At 39.6% G+C, this 25,550-nt stretch overlaps 2 non-coding genes across 2 annotated transcripts; one reads left to right on the forward strand and one right to left on the reverse strand.

Moving 5' to 3' along the window:
* Positions 1-4,619: 4,619 nt before the first annotated feature.
* On the reverse strand, positions 4,620-4,726 carry LOC127089378 (small nucleolar RNA R71). Its single transcript, XR_007790984.1, has one exon. It is a non-coding gene; the product is annotated as a small nucleolar RNA R71 (small nucleolar RNA).
* Positions 4,727-8,590: 3,864 nt separating this feature from the next.
* LOC127088398 (small nucleolar RNA R71) lies at positions 8,591-8,697 on the forward strand. Its single transcript, XR_007790236.1, has one exon. It is a non-coding gene; the product is annotated as a small nucleolar RNA R71 (small nucleolar RNA).
* Positions 8,698-25,550: the final 16,853 nt, after the last annotated feature.

Raw genomic sequence — 25,550 nt, forward strand, 5'->3', positions numbered from 1 at the left:
TTGGAAAATAACAGTTGAAATTGAATATACAACAACCTAAAAGGTTAATCAATAATTAGAATATCTCTGCAAGTCCTAACACTAGGGGAGCATGCAAAACTAGACTATCTCCAAACCCAGGGGCAAAACAGTCAATTCACAAATCATGGATATTGGATTAAATTTCTAATCATGAAAATCCAAATTAAAATCAATTAAGTCCTAAAAAATTATAGTTATTCTAAAATTCTAAAAGATTATCTAACCTAATTATTTCTAATTCACAAACAGAATAAGCTAATTAATCTCTAATCAAAATTAATTGCTAATCAAAACACTATTCCTAACAATTTCAAAAAAACTGTTAACTAATCAAATTCAAGATTTAGCTATAATTAATTCTAATCAATTAAAACTAATTATCTGATCAAGTTTTTTCAATTTCCTAAAAAAACAATTAATTTATAATTACCAAAACTCTAAAAATATAACAAAAAAAGCAAAAAAAAAAAACAAAAAAACAGTAAATGGGCTCTGATTGGACAAAGAGGGGTGTATGCCCGATCTAGGGAAGAGTGCAGGAAGAAAATCCAGTCTGCAATGCATGGGCCTCAAGGCTGAGACCCATTTGCTAGTGTTCACATGAACGAGAAGTATGGGAAGTAATCCTAGGGCATGAAGTTGACAGACAATATGGGCCTTAACCAAGTGAGCCCAAGTCATAACTAAGGCGAAAGGGGAAGGGAGATGGATCCAGGATTTATGGTAATCCCACGTGTTTTACATGCTTCCAATGAAATCCATTTCAAATTTCCCTCCTCACTTGAAAGTTCTCCTCCGCCGCGCTGGAGGTCGCCTCCGGCGGCGGTGGAGGCCTAAACCACAAACTCAATATATAGAACTCAACCTTTCACTGCCCTGAATTCATATCCATGATCGATAGTATGAAATTATTCACTAATTAAACAATTCGAAAAGAAACACCTAAGAACCCTACTTTGGTAAAGTCCAAATTAAATCCCAAACACTTGGAACCAAAGCCCTAGGAGTTGGGGATTTGATTCCCCAAGCTTAGATTTACATCCCGATAATGAGGTTAAAGTAGACGGAAAGGGGAATTGAAAACTCATCGGCGGAGGAGACACAAAGGATCACGGAATTCAGGTAAATATGTTCTTTCTTGCTCTTCGAATCTTCTTCTCTTTTAACCTTCTTCTTTTTCACTGCTATAGTCTGTAGGAACGTGGTGATTGTTCTTGAGGTGTTCGTATGTGTGATTTGCGAAGACCTTGAGATGAATGAGTTGTTGGAGAGAGAGAGAGAGAGAGAGAGAGAGAGAGAGAGAGAGAGAGAGAGAGAGAGAGAGAGAGAGAGAGAGAGAGAGAGAGAGAGATTAATGATTGGAGAGAGTGAGAATTGGTGAAGTTGAATGAATGAATTTATAGAGTTGGAAACATAACAGAATCGGGCAACTCGGTAGCTCTATTAGGGCAGAGGTGATTGTTAGTGAATTTGGAGAGGAAAGTTGTTATTGATGTAGCTCTGTTAGAATTTTATATTAAGCTTATGAATCAGTTAATCTTCAGCTAGTGAGGCTCTGTTAGTTGTAGCTCAAAATTTGTGAAGGATGAATGTAAGCTAGGTGTTGAATACTCCAGCTAGTATTAGTTTGGATTTCAGTTAGTGAAGTTCACAAAGAGTTAGTAGTATGTAGCTGAAAGTTAGAGTTTGAGTGTTAGTGATGTAAGGATGAACTATTATAATTAAAATCAGTTAGTGAATTTTATGCAGTTAGTTATGAATTGGACTATTACAGAATTGAGTTGTTAAAAAGGTTTAATGTTAATTGCAATGATGTAAAAATTGGAATTGTGTTAAGTTGATGTTGATAACATAAGAACTCGTGGTTACAGGTATTTGGATTGTTAGATAAAGTTTCAATGAGGCTAATGGATTAAAAATCTTAATTGAAGCTATTTGGAATTAGAATTAGCATCGGGAATAGTCATCATGCTTGAATGCACTAGCTTAGAAAATGAATTGTTACAGTTGTTACATTAGTTCACATGTTTTGAATCAAATGCGACATGAATTGTAGTTAGTTGTGAAGGGATGAAAATCAAAGTCAGTTACATGAATTGATGGTGGTGAATTGATCCGGTACATGTTTATTGTTGCATGGTTTGATGTTGTGATTAATGCATTATGTTGTTGCTGTTGTTGATGAAAGTTACAGGACTGTCATGATGCATTGTATGTATGTTCATGCTAGGGTTCGATTGATTGCTAATGGTTATGAAAGTTTGTAATGAAGGACTTGCAGAACATGTAACATACTGCAAGGCCAGGCTTATGTGATGATGCATCTGGTGATATAGTCTGGTGTAACAGAATGTTCAGCATACTGCAGGGTATTGTGTACCATGTTGTAGGGACAGTTCATGGCAAGATACTTAGGCTGCAACATGGAAGATTTATAGTGAGGGACCAGGGCAAAGGAAGGGCAAAGCATGGTTCATGGTTGGTGCGGGGCTGATCATACTGAATTACACCGTGTTTTTTACTCGGATTTCACATGTTTATTAGGACTCTATTATCATTTTGTTTGTATTATGCTCTCTTTTCTCCTGTTTTCAGATATTTAGCACTTTCAGACTCTTTTGGAAGAAACAAAGCAAAAAGACCTAAAATTAGGGTTTTTCAGCGAAATTACACACATGACGTTGCACATGGCAGCCGCTATAGGAGAAGCCATGAGTCATCAACCCCCTAAACTAGGAGGTAACCACCACGTTCCCATGATCCACCCCATTTACACACATGGCGGGCGCCATGAAGGGATATCGGGCGCCACCTTTGGAAGTCACGTTCCCACTAAGGGGAAGTTGGAGGGCACCATGGTCTTTACAAGCTGCTGAAATCCTCTATAAATAGTTTGTTCCATTTCGTTTTCTAATCATCCAACTTAGTTTTACAACACTAAGCATATATTTATCCTTTGTAGTAGCCGTAATCCGTCACATCGGGGGGTTATCGCACCTTAGTGAGATTGAGTTGGGTCACTTCGAGTTGCTGTCGTCTTTAGCTTCAGGAGTCGGAGGTTTATTTTTTTACCAGATTTAAAGCCCTCAATTTGGAGAAGGTTCTTACTTATCGCTTTATTTATTTATTTCCCGCATCGCTTTTATTTTATTTATTTTCCGCACTCGCTTTACTTTATTTATTTTCCGCACTCGCTTTACTTTATTTATTTTCCGCACTCACTTTACTTTATTTACTTTACGCACTTTACTCGCTCTCCACGCCTCACATTCTAAAACAAACTTTTCATCATGATTAACACCGTTGTGTTTGTTTGTGTTACCATGTCTGGCTAAATCTTTTAAAGGTTAGAATGTAAGGATCGCGGTTAAAGTAATGTTTCACATATTGAATCTGTAGAAATACTTTAAAGGCTGTTTTGATTTTTAACTTGAGTTTTCTAGAACAAACTTGGTTAGTTTTAATTATTCGAGGAGTGCGAAAGCACCCTGGCTTAGTAACTAGGAATTTTTATCACTTTAAGGAAAAATTATTTTTGAAACTATTTTCGGACGCGTTGATAGATTTAAAATCAGGAAACTCCTTGGGAAAACTTTCCAAATCAAAATCACTTTTCAACTAAGTTTACGAGTCTCATTTCTTAAAAATAAGTTTACTACTTTAGCGTTCTGCGCACCTTTTATAAGTGACAATAAGAGGCCTTAATTTAAGGGTAAACTCGGTTCTGAATAGGCAAAAGCGACAGTTTCTGTTAAATGGATTCTTTTCAAGAGTAGAAAACATTGCCTTATAAGTAGTTCTATTTAGACAATCGAAACATCACTTAACTAACGTGAATTACATTCAACCTGTCTTTACCTGTATTTATTATTTACCGTTGTTTTGAAAACCCAATATCTCTTTTATACCGTCTTAGATAAACACCGTAACGATAGTAATCGATAGATTGACGATTGGTCTTTGTGGGATCGATATTCTTTTATATTACTTTGATGTAATTCATGCACTTGTGAATCAACACGATCAAGTTTTTGGCACCGTTGCCGGGGACCAACTTTGTCAAATTTCGTACCCCGTTGTTACACCGTATAGACTAAGGCATTATTAGCCGGTAAATGTGAAGAACCCGTAGTACCGGAAATTTTATAGATCCTTTAGTGGAACCAGAATGTTATACTCGTACACGCCTCTTACTCATCCGAATTAAGAAAGCAATGGCCGAGAATCGTGATAGGAGACCTCTTAAGGAATTCGCCCAACCCTCTGATGAGGAACCTAGTTCGAGTATAGTAAACCCCCTTATTCCTGCTAATAATTTCGAACTAAAACCGTCTTTGTTGCAATTAGTGCAACAAAACCAATACGTGGGTCTCGCTACTGAGAACCCGAATCAACATTTAAAAGTTTTTATCCAACTAGCTGACACCTTTAAGTTTAACGGCGCTTCACCCGATGCGATCCGTTTAAGATTATTTCCTTTCTCCCTCAGGGACAAAGCACGTTCATGGCTAGATTCACCTCCAGCTAATTCAATAACTACCTGGGAAGACCTTAGGAGAGTATTCCTTGCTAGATATTTCCCCCCTAGTAAGACTGTTGTTCTTCGAAACCAAATAGCTAGATTTGCTCAAAACCAAGGAGAATCGCTTTTCGAAGCTTGGGAAAGATATAAAGAGCTATTAAGAGTCTGTCCACACCATGGCCTAGAACAATTGCTGATCGTTCATACCTTCTACAATGGACTCCATTATAACACCAAGATGAGCATCGACGCTACCGCAGGTGGCGCGTTGATGAACAAACCTTATCCAGAAGCTTGTGACCTAATTGAGGATATGGACCAAAACCATTACCAATGGGGAACTTAACGAGCATCAATAGAGAAAAAGTAGACCCAAGGTGGAATACATGAGGTAAGCTGACTAGACATGATGCAGGAGAAAATGGACGCTTTAGCCCTTAGGATCGAACATATGTCTACAAACACTAACACCGTAGCAGTAGTCCACACAGAGTGCGAAGTCTGTGGATCTAAAGGACACGGATCGGCGGAGTGTAACCTTTTGAATGAACTGAATACCGACCAAGTGAATTACGCCCAAGGTAACCCATTTTCAAACACTTACAACCCTGGATGGAAGAATCATCTGAATTTATCCTATAAAAACCAGAACCCTATCCAAAATCATGCACCTCAGAGACCGCAAGGTTATCAAGCCCAAAAACCAAACCAACCTATGCAAGCTGTGCCCCAGAAGTCTAACCTTGAGAAGATCATGGAAAGCTTTATATCGGGTCAGACTCAGCAAAATAAAGAATTCCTAAACTAGAACATTCACGTAAACAAACTTATAACGCAATTAGGAACCAAGGTTGATCAGATAATCACTCACAACAAGATGCTTGAAACCCAGATCTCACAGGTAGCACAAAACCAAGCCCCACAAACTACACCTGGAGGCCAATTCCCTGGACAACCTCAACCAAACCCTCGAGGGCAAGCTAACGCTATCTCGTTATGAAGTGGGACTGCTTACGAAGGGCCTCATAACCCAACAATGAGCGAGTCCAAAACTTCTATACCTACCAACCAAGAAGAGGAACCGAAGACACCCGAGAAACAAACCAACCAAGAAGGTGAAGCCAAGGATAAAACTTACAAACCACCACCCCCGTACAAACCACCAATCCCGTATCCGCAAAGACTTAAACAAACCAAAACCAATAACCAATACCAGAAATTTATAAAAGTAATAGAAAAGCTTGATGTAGAGTTTCCTTTCACCGAAGTTATCACCCAAATTCCATCTTACGCCAAATTTCTCAAAGACATCTTAACCAACAAACGTAGGCTCGACGATCCAAAACTCTTGGAATGCAATTTTATTTCCGAGGATAAACTTGCTAAGAAGGAGAAAGACCCTGGTAGTTTTTCTATACCTTGCATTTTAGGGAGTCATGTGATCGACAAAGCTTTCCTAGACTTAGGCGCTAGTGTGAGTTTAATGCCCTTAGCTGTATGTAAAAAGTTAAACTTAGGAGAATTACAACTGATTCTTATCGTGACTATATATAAAATATAGTCTATCGGGTACTTGACTGCAAGTGCACAGTCCAATCGTTTTAGTTTTAAAAGATATCGATCCCACAGGGACCTATCGTCAAACTAGTGTTACTAACGTCACTATATTTAGCTAAGGGAATGATTAGTAGGAAAATGAAGGGAAGAGGAAAATGATCTTTCTGAGTGGCTTTGTTTAGTTTTCTATAGTCGATGCACATTCTACTTCCGGTCACAACTCTTTGTGCTATGGACTCGCCCTTCTCGTTCTTAACAACTATAACACCCCCTTTCTTGGGTACTACATGAACGAGGCTAACCCATTGACTATCGGAGACCGGGTATATGATTCCAGCATCTAGTAGCTTCTTTACTTCATCCTTGACTACCATACTTAGGATTGGGTTGATCCTTCTCTGGTTTTCTCTATAGGTTTTACAATCTTCCTCCAGCATAACGCGATGCATACAGATAGAAGGACTTATTCCTTTTAGATCGGCGATGTTATATCCTAACGCAGTTGGATATTTTCTTAAGACATCTAGTAACTTTTCAGTTTCCATCTGTCCCAAGTCAGCGTTGACTATTACTGGTCTTTTCAGTTCAGTGTCTAGGAATTCGTATCTTAGGTTCTTTGGTAGTGCTTTTAATTCCAAGTCAGGTTTCTTTGGGCATGACATGTGGTTGGGTGTAAGTGCTAAGCATTCACTTAGACTTTCATTTTGGTATGGTTCATGCCAATTATCGTCTTCAAAGATTGGAGGGATTTGGATTTTCATTATATCAGAATATGTGGTTTCTTGCATCTCCATCTCTCTTATGCACTCGTCTATGACATCAAGTAGATAACAAGTGTCGTCTATAGCTGGCGCTTGTAAGAATTGGGTCAAAATGAATTCAACCTTTTCCTCTGCAACTTCGAATGTCAGCTTACCTCTCTTTACGTCTATTATAGCTCTGGAGGTAGCCAAGAATGGCCTTCCTAAAATGATAGGTGTACTGGCATCTTCTTTGATGTCCATGATTATGAAGTCTGTAGGAATGTAAAATTGTTCTACACGTACGGGGATATTCTCTAGTATACCGACATGATATTTGATTGAGCAGTCAACTAATTGAGCAAACATCTTGGTTGATCTTAATTCTCTCATACTGAGCCTTTTACAGATGGTTAAGGGCATTACACTAATGTTGGCTCCTAGATTGCATAGAGCTTTGTCTATGACGAATTTTCCAATGACACAGGGTATGGAAAAACTACCTGGGTCTTTTAGTTTGGGAGGCATGTTATTTTGGATTATTGCGCTACACTCTGCAGTAAGTGTAACTGTTTCTTTATCCTCAATCTTTTTCTTATTGGATAGGATTTCCTTAAGAAATTTGGCATAAGAGGGCATTTGTGTGATGGCTTCTGTAAAGGGTATTGTAATGTTTAGTTGCTTCAGAAGTTCAACAAATTTCCTAAATTGACTCGCAGATTTAGAACTTGCAAGTCTCTGAGGATACGGAATGGATGGTTTATAAGGAGGCGGAGGCACATAAGGTTTTTATTTCTCTTCGGCCTCTCGGGTGTTATCTTCTATTTCCCTTGGTTCATTCACCTGCTCAGTTGAGGTTTTGTCTAGTTTTTGGTACATGGCAGGGTTTTAGAGTCTTGGATCTACGGGTCCGTCTATTTCTTTTCCACTCCTCAGTATAACGACATTTGCATGTCCTTTTGGATTAGGTTGTGGCTGTCCAGGAAATGTTCCAGCTGGAACGGCTGTAGATGCTTGTTTTTGAGCCACTTGTGAAATCTGTGTTTCAAGCATTTTATTGTGGGTGGCTAAGGCGTCTACTTTGCTCGCTAGTTGTTTAAGTTGCTCGCTAGTATGCATGTTTTGGTTCAGGAAGTCTTTGTTTGTCTGAGCTTGGGTAGCTATGAAGCTTTCCATCATTAATTTGAGGTTCGACTTCCTAGGCATTTTAGGAGCATTATTAGATGGCTTTTGATATCCAGGCGGAACAGCTGGTGCTTGGCCAGGTGCATACAGGGCGTTGTTATTCTTATTCGAAAAATTAGGATGGTTTTTCCAACCTGGGTTGTAGGTATTCGAATAGGGATTTCCTTGTGCGTAATTCACTTGATCGGTTGGGACTCCTGCTAATATTTGACATTCTTGTGTAGTGTGTCTAGGGTTTCCACATAACTCACAGTTTGGAGTTACAGCAGCCACGGTGGCTGCGGGTGGTATGGTCAAGTTGTCTAATTTTCGAACAAGGGCATCTACCTTGGCATGAACATGGTCAATGCTACTGATTTCGTACATTCCACCTGTTGTTTGTGACTTTTCTACTGGAGTTCTTTCACCTCCCCATTGGCAATGGTTTTGGGCCATGTTTTCAATGAGTTGATAGGCTTCGTTGTATGGCTTGTCCATAAGTGCACCGCCTGCGGAAGCTTCTACTGTAAGTCTTGTGTTATACAAAAGCCGATTGTAAAATGTGTGAATGATCACCCAGTCTTCGAGACCGTGATGTGGACATATCCTCATCATGTCCTTGTATCTCTCCCACGCTTCGTAGAGAGATTCTACATCTTTTTGCCTGAATCCGTTGATTTGAGCTCTCAGCATAGCAGTTTTGCTCGGCGGAAAATATCGGGATAATAAAACGTTCTTCAATTCTTCCCATGTTGTAATGGAGTTGGAGGGCAAGGATTGCAACCAAGCCCAAGCTCTGTCTCTTAGTGAGAAAGGAAAGAGACGCAGTCTTATCGCATCTTGAGATACACCATTCGCCTTTACAGTGTCTGCGTACTGCACAAACTTGGTCAGGTGTTCATTAGGATCGTCCGTAGGATTTCCGGAAAATTGATGTTGTTGGACGGCTGATAATAGTGAGGGTTTCAGCTCGAAACCGTTTCGATTGATAGCAGGGACAACAATGTTGTTGTGAGGTTCTTGTTGGGATGGGGTAGCGTAGAATTTAAGAGGACGATTCTGTGGTCCTTCTTCAGCCATGGTTGGTTTTTCTTCTGGTTTAGTAGGAGAGAAGATATCGGAAATATCGTACTTTTGTTGATATTCTTGTATTCAACGTCTTACATATAAGAAACGCTCTAATTCTTGGATTGGTGGTGCTAAGTTATCGCCTTGTGAGCGAGTACTTGGAAAACAATCGGGAAAATAAGGGAGAGTAAATTAGTTTTTATTTTTACCTTAGTCTATACCGTGCAACGAAAGAATCGCACTATTCGACTAAAATAGGTCCCCTGTGTAACACCCTTCTAAAATACCCCAAGTATTTAATTAAAATAATAAAATATCAATCAGAGTAATTATGCCCTGAAGGGTGTCACACAATCATTTCACACCAATCATCAATATATCCTGTCATGCTCATTTATTCAATCAAAATAGGACACTTTTGCATAATTCGCAGCGGATACAAAATAACAACATTCAAATCATGTACTACATTACATGTAAAGTTGTTCAACAACCAAAAGAAAACATAGTAAAACATCCCATCCCGATGTTACATCTACCAGAGCATGACCCACTAAGGACTACACTAGACTCCCAGGACTAGCTTCTATTCAATCACTGCTCGTTACCTGAAAACATAGTTGTAAGGGTGAGTCCTTCAATCGATATAATAAGCATTATAAAATATCATGTAATGCTAAGTAATATAACACATATCATTACCCTAATCAGATTACACATATTCAGCAACGGCAATATCAACTCATAATCATCACCATCATCATACTCAAACTCAAAACAACCATAAAACACACGTATAATATTGGAATACATCCATTCATATTATACGCCATACATACATATATTATGCAATGAGACTCCATGCATGCGGTACCGACTATTCGTGAACATATAGTTCAACCTCACCGACCAAATCCAGGTACGGCTACCAAGCTCACTAGTCCCACTCATTTGAGACCTAGTGACTCACATCACTAATTCCTCACCATGGGAATTAGCTACCACCCCAAGGGCTATGCTATGCACGCTAAATCACCTAGCATGCAAACATCAACAACAATCCACAATAACTCATCACTAATTCCTCACCATGGGAATTAGCTACCACCATAAAGGCCACAACATGCATGCTAATCACCTAGCAATGCTACATCATCAACAACAATTCAAGAATAGATATATGCTCACACTCTAAGCCATAAAACAGTCTATTCACCAATGCACACATAACTGATACATTCACAGCATCACGCATACTATCACACATCAGCAGTATTTTATCACATAAGCATATCATATCATGCCAAATAACAACCACAGTATTAGCACACTCTACTAATACCTATACTACTCAAAACAACGGGAAATGATCCCTAATATATCATACATCATCTGCATTACGTTACTCAGCTGAACAGTTAAAAAACTGCACAACAACAGCTCAGGAAAATCACAATCCTGCCCATACGCGTATTGCCTAACCCCATACGCGTATGGCCCATCTCCTGACAAAATCCCATACGCGTAACACCATCTCATACGCGTATGCTACGCGTACCACTTCTCCATACGCGTACCAACAGAGACCAATCTACGTTCAAAACATCATCTTCCTCATCCATACGCGTATTGCCTAGTGCCATACGCGTACCATGCCATCTCATACGCGTATTGCCTAGTGCCATACGCGTATGACCAGAAACCAGACTTCCAGATCTGCTATGGCTTTCTCTGCTACGAGATCTATCCAATTCAACCTTTCACAGTCCAATTTTTTCACAATAATTGTTCATATCATCTAACACGAATCATAACCTATTCGATCTCACAATTTCTAACACTATTGCATCTAATTCCTACGAATTTCCTTCAATTTTAATCCAGATTCGTTCATCCCAAAAGTTCCCAATTTTCAGCATAATTATTCCAGTCAGAGGTAAATCAATGGTTTATCACTACCCATGACATATTATCCCATAATACCCATTAATCGACGATAAACCCCCCTTACCTGAGTTAATCCGGCAAATCTCTGAGCTTCAAGCTTTTTCCCTCTTCAACCCTTGTTCTCTGGCTTTCTTTGCCCTTTTCCACTTTTCTGCCTCTTTTCCCTTTTCACGTGAAAAATAAACCCTTTTACTAAATGGGACCTTTTTCTAACTTCCAACTTTTATTCCAATAAAATAATAACCCAATAATAGTAATTCCAATAATATAAAAATTCCAATTATTTAATTAAATTAATAAATATATTATTAACTCAATTTAAATAATTATCTTATTTTATCGGGGTGTTACAACTCTCCCCCACTAAAATAGTTTTCGTCCTCGAAAACATACCTCAAGTGAATAACTCAGGATAAGTCTCCTTCATCTGACTCTCAAGTTCCCAAGTTACATTGCCACCTGCTGGTCCTCCCCAAGCTACCTTTACCAAAGCAATTTCTTTACCCCGCAACTGCTTCAACTCTCGATCCTCGATCCTTATAGGTGATGTTTCAATAGTCAGGTTATCTCTCACCTGTACATCATCTACTTGGACCACATGCGACGGATCATGAATGTACCTCCTCAACTGAGACACATGAAAAACCTCATGCAAATTCGCAAGTGACGGCGGTAAAGCGATACGATAGGCTACCTCTCCTATCCTCTCCAAAATCTGATAAGGACCAATAAATCGAGGTGTCAACTTCTTCGACTTCAAAGCTCGACCAACCCCAGTTATCGGAGTAACACGAAGAAACACATGATCTCCCTCTTGAAACTCAAGTGACTTCCTCCTCTTGTCGTGATAACTCTTCTGACGACTCTGAGCAATTCTCATCTTCTCCTGAATCATCTTAATCTTATCCGTAGTTTGTTGAACAATCTCCGGTCCAACCACAGCACTCTCACCGGATTCATACCAACATAAAGGCGTCCGACATCTCCTACCATACAAAGCTTCAAACGGTGCCATACCAATGCTCGAATGAAAACTATTGTTGTAGGTAAACTCAATCAAAGGTAAGTAACAATCCCAAGCACCTCCCTTTTCCAAAACACAAGCTCTCAAAAGATCCTCTAGTGACTGAATCGTCCTCTCAGTCTGACCATCAGTCTGCGGATGATATGCAGAACTCAATCTCAACTTGGTTCCCAAAGCCCTCTGCAAACCTTCCCAGAACTTCGATGTAAATCTAGGATCTCTGTCCGAAACAATACTCGACGGAATACCATGCAAACTTACAATCTTCTCAATATACAACTCGGCCAATCTCTCTAACGGATAATCCATTCTGATCGGAATGAAATGAGCCGATTTCGTCAATCTATCAACAATCACCCAAATGGCTTCAAAATTCTTAGTTGTCCTCGGTAAACCAGAAACAAAATCCATACTGATACTATCCCACTTCCACTCTGGAATAGCCAACGGTTGCATTAGTCCAGACGGCTTCTGATGCTCAATCTTCGACTTCTGACAAGTCAAACAAGAATAAACAAAACTCGCAATTTCTCTTTTCATTCCCGGCCACCAAAATAACTTTTTCAAATCATGATACATCTTCGTAGCCCCAGGATGAATACTCAAGCCACTACGATGTCCTTCCTCAAGAATACTCTTCTTAAGTTCGGTAACATCCGGAATACATACCCGATTACCAAATTTCAAAACACCATTCTCATCAACTCTGAATTCACCACCTTGACCTTGATTCACTAGAGTCAACTTATCAACCAAAAGCACATCGGATTTCTGACCCTCTCTAATCTCATCCAGAATACCACTCGTTAACTTCAACATTCCCAATTTAACACTATTGTGAGTACTCTCACACACCAAACTCAAGTCTCTAAACTGTTCAATTAAATCCAATTCCTTAACCATTAACATAGACATATGTAATGATTTCCGACTCAGTGCATCAGCCACTACGTTTGCTTTACCCGGATGGTAATTCAAACCAAAGTCATAATCCTTCAGAAACTCTAACCATCTCCTCTGTCTCATATTCAGCTCTTTCTGATCAAACAAATACTTTAAACTTTTATGGTCACTGAAAACCTCAAATCTTGACCCATATAAGTAATGCCTCCATAACTTCAGAACAAATACCACAGTTGCCAATTCTAAATCGTGTGTCGGGTAGTTCCTCTCATGAACCCTCAGCTGTCTCGAAGCATAGGCTATAACCTGCTTATTCTGCATCAACACACCACCCAAACCCAACAATGAAGCATCACAGAAAACCTCAAATAGTTCTGACGGACTTGGTAATATCAAAATAGGAGCAGTAGTCAACCTTCTCTTTAACTCTTGGAAACCTTCTTCACATTTTGAGTCCCAAACAAACGCTTGCCCCTTTCTAGTCAACATCGTCAACGGTAACGCCAACTTAGAAAATCCCTCAATGAACTTCCTATAATATCCTGCAAGTCCAAGAAAACTTCTTATCTCAGAAACTGACTTCGGAGCTTCCCACTTAGATACCGCTTCTATCTTAGAAGGATCAACAACAACACCACCTCTTGAAATCACATGACCAAGAAAGCTAACTTCTTCTAACCAAAATTCACACTTAGACAGTTTAGCAAATAACTTCTTTTCTCGTAGAATTCCTAACACTACTCTCACATGCTCCGCATGCTCTTCTTCAGATTTCGAATACACCAAAATATCGTCAATAAACACCACAACAAACTTGTCTAGGTACGGATGGAAAATCCTATTCATATACTCCATAAATACTCCAGGCGCATTAGTCACACCAAAAGGCATTACAGAATACTCATAATGTCCATACCTTGTTCTGAAAGCAGTCTTCTGAATATCCTCAGTTTTCACACGTATCTGATGATATCCCGATCTCAAATCTATCTTGCTGAACACACTCGCACCAACCAACTGATCCATCAAATCATCAATCCTCGGCAAAGGATACCGATTCTTGATCGTCACTTTATTCAGTTGCCTGTAGTCCACACACAACCTCATAGTACCTTCTTTCTTCTTAACCAATAACACTGGTGCACCCCACGGTGACACACTCGGACGAATAAATTTCTTATCCAACAGATCTTCCAACTGACTCTTCAATTCAGTTAACTCAACAGCAGACATACGGTACGGAGCCATCGATATCGGCCTAGTACCAGGTACCAAATCAATCGAGAACTCAACCTCACGCTCTGGCGGTAATTCATTCACTTCTTCCGGAAACACATCAGGAAAATCACACACCACAGCTAGATCGCAAATCACCAGTTTATCTTTAGCCTCCAAAGTCGCTAACAGCATAAACAACTCTGCCCCATCTGCTACTGCCTCATTCACCTGCCTCGCTGATAGAAACAAACTCTTTCCTTCCTCAATCTCAGGAAAGATCACAGTCTTATCAAAACAGTTGATAGAAACTCGGCTAAACACCAACCAGTTCATACCCAAGATAACATCGATCTGCACTAGTGGAAGACACACTAGGTCCACTCCAAAGTCTCTACCAAAAATACTCAAAGGGCAATCCAAACAAACCGAAGTAGTAGTCACTGAACCCTTCGCAGGAGTATCAATCACCATACTACCACGCATCTCAGATATCTCTAACTTAAGTTTCACAGCACAATCCAAAGATATAAAGGAATGAGTAGCACCTGTGTCGATAATAGCTACAAGAGGAAAGCCATTAATATAACACGTACCTCGGATCAAACGATCATCTGCAGAAGTCTCAGAACCCGATAAAGCAAAGACCTTGCCTCCCGACTGATTCTCCTTCTTCGGCTTAGGACACTGCGGATTGATATGACCCACCTCTCCACAGTTGAAACAAGTCATAGTCTTCAACCGGCACTCTGCAGCCAAGTGACCACCCTTGCCACACTTGAAACACTTCTTCTCAGGACTGGTACACTCATGGAATCGATGTCCAGCCTGACCACATCTGTAACACTTGGCAGGGGCACTGGAGTCTCCCCCACTAGGCCTCTTTATCCCACTCTGTCTCTGGAAACCTTTGCCAGCTGCATACGGTTTCCCACGATCATTCTGATTCTTGCCTTTCCTATCAACCCTTTGCTGATAGCTCTCTGCTCTAGCCTTGGAATCCTGTTCAAAAATCCTGCAACAGTCAACCAAATCAGAAAACACTCTGATCCGCTGATACCCAATAGCCTGCTTGATCTCGGGACGCAACCCGTTCTCAAACTTCACACATTTTGAAAATTCCCCAGTAGCCTCGTTATAGGGAGTATAATACTTTGACAGCTCTGTGAACTTAGCAGCATACTCAGTAACAGACCTGTTACCCTGTTTCAATTCCAAGAATTCTATCTCTTTCTTTCCTCTGACATCCTCTGGAAAATACTTCCTCAGGAATCTCTCTCTGAACACTGCCCAAGTAATCTCAGCATTCCCAGCAGATTCCAACTCAACGCGGGTAGCAACCCACCAATCATCTGCTTCCTCTGACAGCATATGCGTACCGAACCTGACCTTCTGGTTATCGGCACACTCAGTCACTCGGAAGATCCTCTCGATCTCCTTCAACCACTTCTGAGCACCATCTAGATCGTATGCTCCCTTGAACATTGGAGGATTGTTCTTCTGGAACTCACTCAGTTGACGAGCAGCTCCCATTCCCACAACATTCGGATTTCCCCCAAGTACTCCAGCTAGCATACCCAGAGCCTCAGCAATTGCAGCATCATCTCTACCTCTTCCAGCCATCTCTATTCTGAAAACCCAACAAGCTAAACAATAAGTACTGATAGGGTTACACAACACCTATCCCGTACAGGGAAAACAGAATAATTACGACTCGACTCGACCGACTATGCTCTGATACCACTAATGTAACACCCTTCTAAAATACCCCAAGTATTTAATTAAAATAATAAAATATCAATCAGAGTAATTATGCCCTGAAGGGTGTCACACAATCATTTCACACCAATCATCAATATATCCTGTCATGCTCATTTATTCAATCAAAATAGGACACTTTTGCATAATTCGCAGCGGATACAAAATAACAACATTCAAATCATGTACTACATTACATGTAAAGTTGTTCAACAACCAAAAGAAAACATAGTAAAACATCCCATCCCGATGTTACATCTACCAGAGCATGACCCACTAAGGACTACACTAGACTCCCAGGACTAGCTTCTATTCAATCACTGCTCGTTACCTGAAAACATAGTTGTAAGGGTGAGTCCTTCAATCGATATAATAAGCATTATAAAATATCATGTAATGCTAAGTAATATAACACATATCATTACCCTAATCAGATTACACATATTCAGCAACGGCAATATCAACTCATAATCATCACCATCATCATACTCAAACTCAAAACAACCATAAAACACACGTATAATATTGGAATACATCCATTCATATTATACGCCATACATACATATATTATGCAATGAGACTCCATGCATGCGGTACCGACTATTCGTGAACATATAGTTCAACCTCACCGACCAAATCCAGGTACGGCTACCAAGCTCACTAGTCCCACTCATTTGAGACCTAGTGACTCACATCACTAATTCCTCACCATGGGAATTAGCTACCACCCCAAGGGCTATGCTATGCACGCTAAATCACCTAGCATGCAAACATCAACAACAATCCACAATAACTCATCACTAATTCCTCACCATGGGAATTAGCTACCACCATAAAGGCCACAACATGCATGCTAATCACCTAGCAATGCTACATCATCAACAACAATTCAAGAATAGATATATGCTCACACTCTAAGCCATAAAACAGTCTATTCACCAATGCACACATAACTGATACATTCACAGCATCACGCATACTATCACACATCAGCAGTATTTTATCACATAAGCATATCATATCATGCCAAATAACAACCACAGTATTAGCATACTCTACTAATACCTATACTACTCAAAACAACGGGAAATGATCCCTAATATATCATACATCATCTGCATTACGTTACTCAGCTGAACAGTTAAAAACTGCACAACAACAGCTCAGGAAAATCACAATCCTGCCCATACGCGTATTGCCTAACCCCATACGCGTATGGCCCATCTCCTGACAAAATCCCATACGCGTAACACCATCTCATACGCGTATGCTACGCGTACCACTTCTCCATACGCGTACCAACAGAGACCAATCTACGTTCAAAACATCATCTTCCTCATCCATACGCGTATTGCCTAGTGCCATACGCGTACCATGCCATCTCATACGCGTATTGCCTAGTGCCATACGCGTATGACCAGAAACCAGACTTTCAGATCTGCTATGGCTTTCTCTGCTACGAGATCTATCCAATTCAACCTTTCACAGTCCAATTTTTTCACAATAATTATTCATATCATCTAACACGAATCATAACCTATTCGATCTCACAATTTCTAACACTATTGCATCTAATTCCTACGAATTTCCTTCAATTTTAATCCAGATTCGTTCATCCCAAAAGTTCCCAATTTTCAGCATAATTATTCCAATCAGAGGTAAATCAATGGTTTATCACTACCCATGACATATTATCCCATAATACCCATTAATCGACGATAAACCCCCCTTACCTGAGTTAATCCGGCAAATCTCTGAGCTTCAAGCTTTTTCCCTCTTCAACCCTTGTTCTCTGGCTTTCTTTGCCCTTTTCCACTTTTCTGCCTCTTTTCCCTTTTCACGTGAAAAATAAACCCTTTTACTAAATGGGACCTTTTTCTAACTTCCAACTTTTATTCCAATAAAATAATAACCCAATAATAGTAATTCCAATAATATAAAAATTCCAATTATTTAATTAAATTAATAAATATATTATTAACTCAATTTAAATAATTATCTTATTTTATCGGGGTGTTACACCCTGCAACAACGCCAAAAACTTCATGCTTATCGTGACTATATTTAAAATATAGTCTATCGGGTACTTGACTGCAAGTGCACAGTCCAGTCATTTTAGTTTTAAAAGATATCGATCCCACAGAGACCTATGGTCAAACTAGTGTTACTAACGTCACTATGTTTAGCTAAGGGAATGATTAGTAGAAGTTCGGGTGCAGAATATAAAATCTAAGAGAAATTTAGTTTTATGAAAGAATTGATGGAAGGAATCAGTATGCAACGCATTAATTGTCAGGGATTCGATAAGTCACCGGTGAATAGTTTAAATGCCAAATATCTCTCAGTAGAAAATATTTATTTAAAAAGCTTTATTCCACACTCTCGTGATTGTTGATTCGGCCTATAACTTTAATTCAGAATGTATGCTCTTGCTGTCCCATTTGAAGTTAAAATTACTTTTTGAAAATAAATAAGTTCTAATTGTTTTTAAAGTGCTCTCGCTGTTTTTAAACTCAATGCGTAGTTTTTACTATTCAGCTCGAGCCTTATGCTCTCGCGATTGTAGGTTCTCACCTTAGTTAATTTCCCACTCTCGTGGCAAAATCATATTAAATAGCTTCTCACTTTTGTGACAAAGTTAATTAAATTTAAATTAAAAACCTCAGCCTAAAAGATTGTTTGAGAAAAAGAGTTTTCACCGATTATTATTAAATCCCATCCAATTAAATTGTTACATACCGATACCGATAATTTAGCCGGACATGTTAAATAGAGAAAACACAGAGCATAAACAGATTAACAGTGCAACAGACATAATTATAACAATAACAAGACAATGATAATAATAATAATTGAATAAAAAAAACCTGGCAATTGAAGTAACGGAGTACAGCGAATCTTGGAGTACTTGAGCAGTCCTCCATAAGTCGGTAAGATTCTGCTTCTTCAATACAATTGCTTACTAAATTAAATAAAGTGTAGTAGTTCCATAGTGTAGGAAACTACTACTATAGCTAACTGGAAAATGGGAAGGAAAAGGGAAAACGGGAATTCTAAAAAGAATGGTAAATGAACTAAGGCAACGGAAACAAAGTTGCTGAAAAGAAAATAAATAAAAAGCTAGAATGCTGTAAAAAATCCATTGCAGAGTGTAAATGTCAGCGTCCCCCATTTTTCCAACTTATGTCCTTTATATATTGCTTTGGTAGGTCTTGGCAGTTTAGAAAATTAAGGAAGACTAGTTGAATGAGGAATCCACGGGGGAGTCGTTCTGTTGGAGAGAATTTAGACACGTTTGGTTTCCTCTGCTGACTGCTTCAAAGCGTAAAATCTGGCCGTGTGACGCTCGTCATGGGCATGTGACTGTCGTCACAGGCTGGGCCGTGCCGGTCATCATGCAGCTTGTGACGGTCGTCACATCAACAATTTTTGTATTCTGGTTTTTCTGCTTTTTCTGGGCTTTCTCATCTGTTTCTTCTTCTTTTTCTTCCTTTTCTATATTTTGCTCATTAATGCTTGGAGATTTAAATACCTGCAAAAATAACTCGAATACTTGCGGAATAATCAGAATATTAGTTAAAGTGGTATGATCTTTGAGTGTAAATCAAGGCAAATATCTGATGTATTTTCGCGTTATCAAACTCCCCTAAACTTGAATCGTTGCTTGTCCTCAAGCAAATCAAATTTTGAAAACAAAGTTAAACGCGAATACATTATCCATTCGTACGTGGTTGTCAGGTGGATTATTAAGATGGTCGATATTCAAGTAAAACACTAAAGATACAGTGACGACACGAGCATTAAGCATTAGCGTAGATCTCTCCTTTGCACAAGCCAGTTTGAATCATGCTATTATAGCTCAACCTAGTGTCTCTCGTTCCCATTTCACCCGGTTTCATTCTAGCGCAATCACATTAAGTCCTTTGCCTCCGCACGCACTTAGTGAAGTAGCCAGTTAGTGACTTTGATCCTATTCTTAGCACGGGGGTCTGGTACACTAGTGCGGTACCCCTCTTTATATCCCCTTTTTGAAAGTTGTGGGGGATCGAACCGTAGTTCTCCCTACCGAGTCCGGTACCAGGTACCTCTGGACCAACCAGTTGGGGTTTCTGTTCCTTCTTCTTTTTATATCTTTGCAACCTTTTGTATGGTTTGTTTATCAATTTTTTGATAGCCAAAGTATGAAGGAATTTCTTAATTTGTAGGCATCAAACACTTATATTCATCAGCTCTTCACATGGTTTGCGCTTAAGACGGTGCTGACTGCTAGTATAAACTACTAGGGGTTAATCTAGAATAGAGACTTAAGGTATCGGTATAATGGTTATTCAAACTGATCTCGGAGAAGTGAGGGATCTAAGGTGTAGGGACGATATCAATCTTGTTAGATCTTTCTTAGTTTCCCTAGAAAAACCTCTGTAAGACAACCTATATGCTCGTAGGGTATGCATTTAATCTTAAGGAAAAATTTTGTTATGCCAAATTATGTATAAATGATTGATAAGGACAAAAAAAAATTGTATTGGCTAAAAATACTAACAATAGAAACAAGTAGAGGAGTGATAAGGATTTCCTCCCACATTTAATCAACGCATTGTCCTCAATATGGTAGTATACAGAATAAAAAGAAAGAAAGAAAGGTCATTACTCGTCATTACGCTGTTGGCTTCTGCGTGCTCTGGCTCTTGCTCTTGCGCGCTCACCTCTTTCTCGCTAGGTAGGATCCAATCCTACATGTTGAGTGTACTCCTGGATGGCATCTACGTGATATGTCAGAGCACTCATCTGGTCTGAAAGCGCTGCCATCCTCTGGTCAAGCCAGTTTGCATAATCGTGCTGATCCCTCTATATTTACTGGTTCGCTTGCATCATTTTCGTCTGGCGATCTTCCACCCTTTGGTTGTGTCGCAACATCTCGGCGTAGATGTTTTCCATGGTGGCACTTCTTTGCTCGCTTCTCCGCTGTCCCCGGGAAGATGTCTCTGCAGCGTACTCCTGAGGTGGCTGTGGCATGCCTCGGCCAAGCTCCTCCTCAACTTCATCTGCTCCATTACCAAAATCTCCTTCATTAGCCTCAGAGGCATCTAGATCAAAAATCCAATTCGCCATATTTTTCGGATCTGTAGGGTTCCTATTGGGCATGATGATGCTTCGAACTATATTATTTCTGACAACAAGATGATACTTCCCGTCGTCTTTGGCTTTGATCAGGTGTGAAGCATGACAATAGTCGATGTCGAGGAATTCGGCTGACAAAGCTGGCAAGTTGGCGAGCCTATCTCCCAGATTCAAGCCTAGTGCTATGGAGGTGATGATTCATCCAAAATAAAACGCCTGACTGTCTCTCATGCACGTATCCTGGATGTTGGCTAGTAGGAAAGGAGTGACATTGAACGCAATTGGGGTAAACACACAGTGAAGAAGGAAAAGTTCCTTGGAGTTTACCTTATGATTGCTGACTCTTCCAAAAATTGTGTGCCCCAGGACTCGGTGGAAATATCTAATGGCTGGGTTGTGAATATATGTTGCGTTAAGCGTATCCCAGCTCGTGGCGTTCATGTTGGTGAGGCTATGTCAAACTTGAAATGCTACCTCTGACCATCCGTCAGGGATACAACAAATAATTCCTTCTCTATGTCGGAAGCCAAGCATTCGCGCTATCCGAGTTTGGTTTAGGGAATACTCGGTGCCGAACATTCTAAATGTGGCGACTCCGGTGAGAAACTTAGTTGCGCCAGGGGGTGTGATATAGGAGTAGGAACTCAGGAATTCCAGGGTCAGCGCTTCGTAGGTTGGTTGCGGTGTGGTACACAGTTGCGCCAAGCTGGAGTTTGTCAGCATCCACTCCACGCCATCCAAAAGCCCCAGCTCCGTCAGGCATTCATTATCAACATACCTCGTAGCTTGAACTGAGCGTTGGTAGAACTTGAGGTAGTTGTCTCTTTGGCGTTCGCCGGTTTCTCCATTTTTGAATACGACGGTTGAGAGGTCGGGAGTAGCTCTTTCTTGACGGGCCATTGGTGAGATTTATGGAACTTTTGGTGTTGGTGGGTGAGAAGGATATTGGGAGTTACACGCTTCTCGCTTAAAAGATGTGAAGAATTAAATAATGCAGAGAAGAATGGTATGAGTAGGGTGATAGATGAGAAAGAAGAGAGGAAAAGCGCTTGCATTTATAGGCGTGCTCTCTGGATTTCGTGACGGTCGTCACGCGCAACGGGTGCGTAACGGTCGTCTACAACGGTCAGATGTTCGTAACGGTCATTTACATGCCGTGTGACGATCGTGGTAGATCCGTGACGGTCGTCACATCTGTGAGATAGGCTTCACATTATATGTGACGGTCGTCACACGCTTGTTTGCAATTTTTTTTCTTCAATTTTTCAATAAATGTTGCAGCAGTTTAATACAGTATAATATGATAACAGTATAATATGATAACAGAGCAATTGAATTTTTAAAAGCATAAATAAATAAATAAATATAGAAGTATAAATAAATAAATAAATAAATAAACATAAATAAATGAATAGCAATGTTATTAAATTAATATATTAAATGTAATATAATAACGATAAAAGAGCAATAAACAAAAGCAATATAATAAATGTACTCCCTCCCCACACAAAACATAGCAGTGTCCTCATTGCTTAGTGCGAGTAGGAGAAATCAGTGGTCAGTAATATTAGCCACGGTTCTGTCCCAATGCAGCTACAACCTGGTTCAGGTGATGAAACTGCTCGACGGCTATATCCATCAGGCCTAAGATATCAAAACACATGATCTTTATCTCTTCTTTCATAGTTATGATATCAGCTTGGAAATCATTCAGACAGGTAAGAAGCATGGCAAGATTATCAGCATATGATGAAGGAACCGGTTCATCACCGTTATAGTAGTTGGGAGGTGTTTCAGGGTCAGATTCTTCAACATGGATAGGGTCATTGAAATACTCATATTTAGGCGGTGTCTCGGGAGGTGAAGGTGGATCAATTGGGTGTTCATCTAAGTCATAAAGCCAGTTTTTGCGGTTGTGAACACTCGTTCTCTCATGGTTAGGCAAGGTAAATAGTCGGACCACTTCGTTATTGATTAGATAATCAAAAGTATCCGGCCCAAGGTTTCCTATGATTCTACGGTTAAGGAAAAATTCGATATCCATGGGTCGGATGTTTCCAAATGGTACATGCTCATAAAATGGGCGTTTAAGTCCGATGGCGTCTGCTATTATGGTTACTAGGCCACCTATTATTATTGGGGTACGATTGTTCTTAGCAAGGTGAACGAATATCTCCATCATGAATGTCACGACATTGACATGTCGACCTTGATCGACACATAGCAAGATGAAAAGTTCATCACGGGACACTATGGTGTTGTTCTCTTCCTTACCAAACAGGGTGTGGACTTGTATTTTATGGAAGTAGCGGATAAAAGGGTTATGGATCATTTGTGAGTGCATCTCATTCGGGTTAGGGTTGTAGTCTCCAGTTAAGCTACCCCAAAAGTGACCTAGGTCGATGTCATCGATTAGTTCCTCCTGGCGGGTAGTAAAAACGAAAGGGCCACTAGGAAATCCTAGGAGGTCAGCAAGGTCTATACGGTTATAGGTGAAGTCCATGCTAAACAGCCTAAAGGATATCAACCCTTTGTTAAGTCCGTAACCATGCTCGGGGTTATAAACTAGGGAGCTAAGGAATTCTAAGGTTAGTTCACGGTAAGTGACTAACCGTCTCTTAATAGCTGCATTCTCCCACCCTAACTGGTTAAACATAAACAAGATGCTATCTCGGATACCTAACTTATCCATGGTAGGTCCATCATAATAAATGGTCAATGCCATATCCTTTCGAGCTAGATAATCATACCTGTAGCGGGGTATTCGTTACCATTAGACATATTGACTAAATCCAAGGTAAACCATACAAGTCGAGTCGCCACCGCACTTCTATTTATCCAAAGGAATGGTTAGAAAGCGAACAAAAACCTAATAGTTTTATCGAATCAAAAACTAGTAAAAATGTCAGAGATCGGGGTAAGGGGGTTGGTTATGCAATGGGAAGGTTTTAAGCACCCAAAACATCCTAGGTACTCCCAGGGAGCCCTTTTCACACTTGTTGTAAGGTTGGTATTTTTGTGAAAATTTGTTTGTGCAAACATGATTGGGGAGATGAGAGAATCATGTACAAATTATTTACAATTTTGTGTTTGGATGGATAAACCCATTGCCTACGTACCATCTTAAAAAAGATTAGGATCAAAACCTCGTAGTTCGGGGTAAAAATCTCAAAACAAGTTGGTGAATTGATTGGTCCAAAAGCCTTAAGGTATTTTGTTATCCAAGGGAGAAAACTCAACCTAAAACCATAAATCCACCATGTGAGGATAGCTTCAACATGCTAGTGAGGGGTTAACCCTATAATAAGCATGGAAGACTCATTGTCCATCACTAAGGATATATGTGAGTATTACATCTACCTCAAGGATAACTCAAACCTAATTGCTAAAGGTTGTGAAAAGTTTTGATAAGAAAGTGGCCATTGAAACCACAAAAACATTTGAATGAGTTATATTTACCAATGAAAAGTATATACAAAATATGGTCAATGTTAACTTAAAGATTCAATTCAAAATAAGTGTTATGAAAAGAAAGTTTGAAAATCAAAAGCATAATGCTTTGGTTTCTAATGTTTGAAAGCAAATGATAATGTTTACACAAAAGTTTTGGCTTGGGTTAGAGTGGAGGGAAGAAGAAGAATGGCTAAAGTCCTAATCATACAAGAGATGAAGGAGAAGAAATAAGACCATAAATGGAGTTCCTCTCTTGAGATCATATTGATGATCCAAGTAGCTCCCATCCTTTGGAATAAGCAAGCAAATAAGTGTATACTCAAGCAATCAATCAATCAAGCAAGCTCTTAGGAATCTTCCAATGGCTCTTGTATCTCTCACCTTAGAAGCACATGATAATGGTTCTTCAATTTGGCTCAAGTAGGAATCCCCTAGCACAAAAGCACACACATCAAAAAGTTCCATGAAGCAAATCAAGAATGGACAAGAGTGAGTTTAGAAATTTGGTCCTTCTAATCCATCTTCAACATTAAGGCCTTTTTACTCCATTTTGCATAGGGAATGTCCTAGAATCTAAGTCCATTTGTCCATTTTTGCATTTGGTCCACAACAATAAAAACAAAACACAAGCACAATAATATATACACAATTATGTGCTCAAGTGAGCAAAAGGAAAATTGCATTAACATAAACATGTGCTCAAATGAGCAAAGGGCAAAAGCAAATGAATAATGTGTACAAGAATAGTAAATTGCATAAATGTAAAGTGTAAGAATTAAATGTTAATGGTTAATGGTTAGTGTTAGTATTAGTGTGCCTTAAGGCAATTTAGCTCTATGTTAAGCAATCGTAATTGGACTTATGTAGAAGTCACAACTATCTGAGGCCAGTCAATAATAATGTAGGCAACAACACAAGTTAGAGATCTTGATTAGTGAATCTAGCTCATACAACTTGCCATGCCAAAAAGAAGATGAGAAATGATCTTGTATTGATTTAGGTTCTTTGCTTGATTAGGAAGCAACCTATCCTTAATACAAAGCCATTCACTTTATCTATA

Source organism: Lathyrus oleraceus, chromosome 5 (assembly GCF_024323335.1).
Source record: "Lathyrus oleraceus cultivar Zhongwan6 chromosome 5, CAAS_Psat_ZW6_1.0, whole genome shotgun sequence".
In the NCBI taxonomy this organism is placed as follows: Eukaryota; Viridiplantae; Streptophyta; class Magnoliopsida; order Fabales; family Fabaceae; genus Lathyrus; species Lathyrus oleraceus.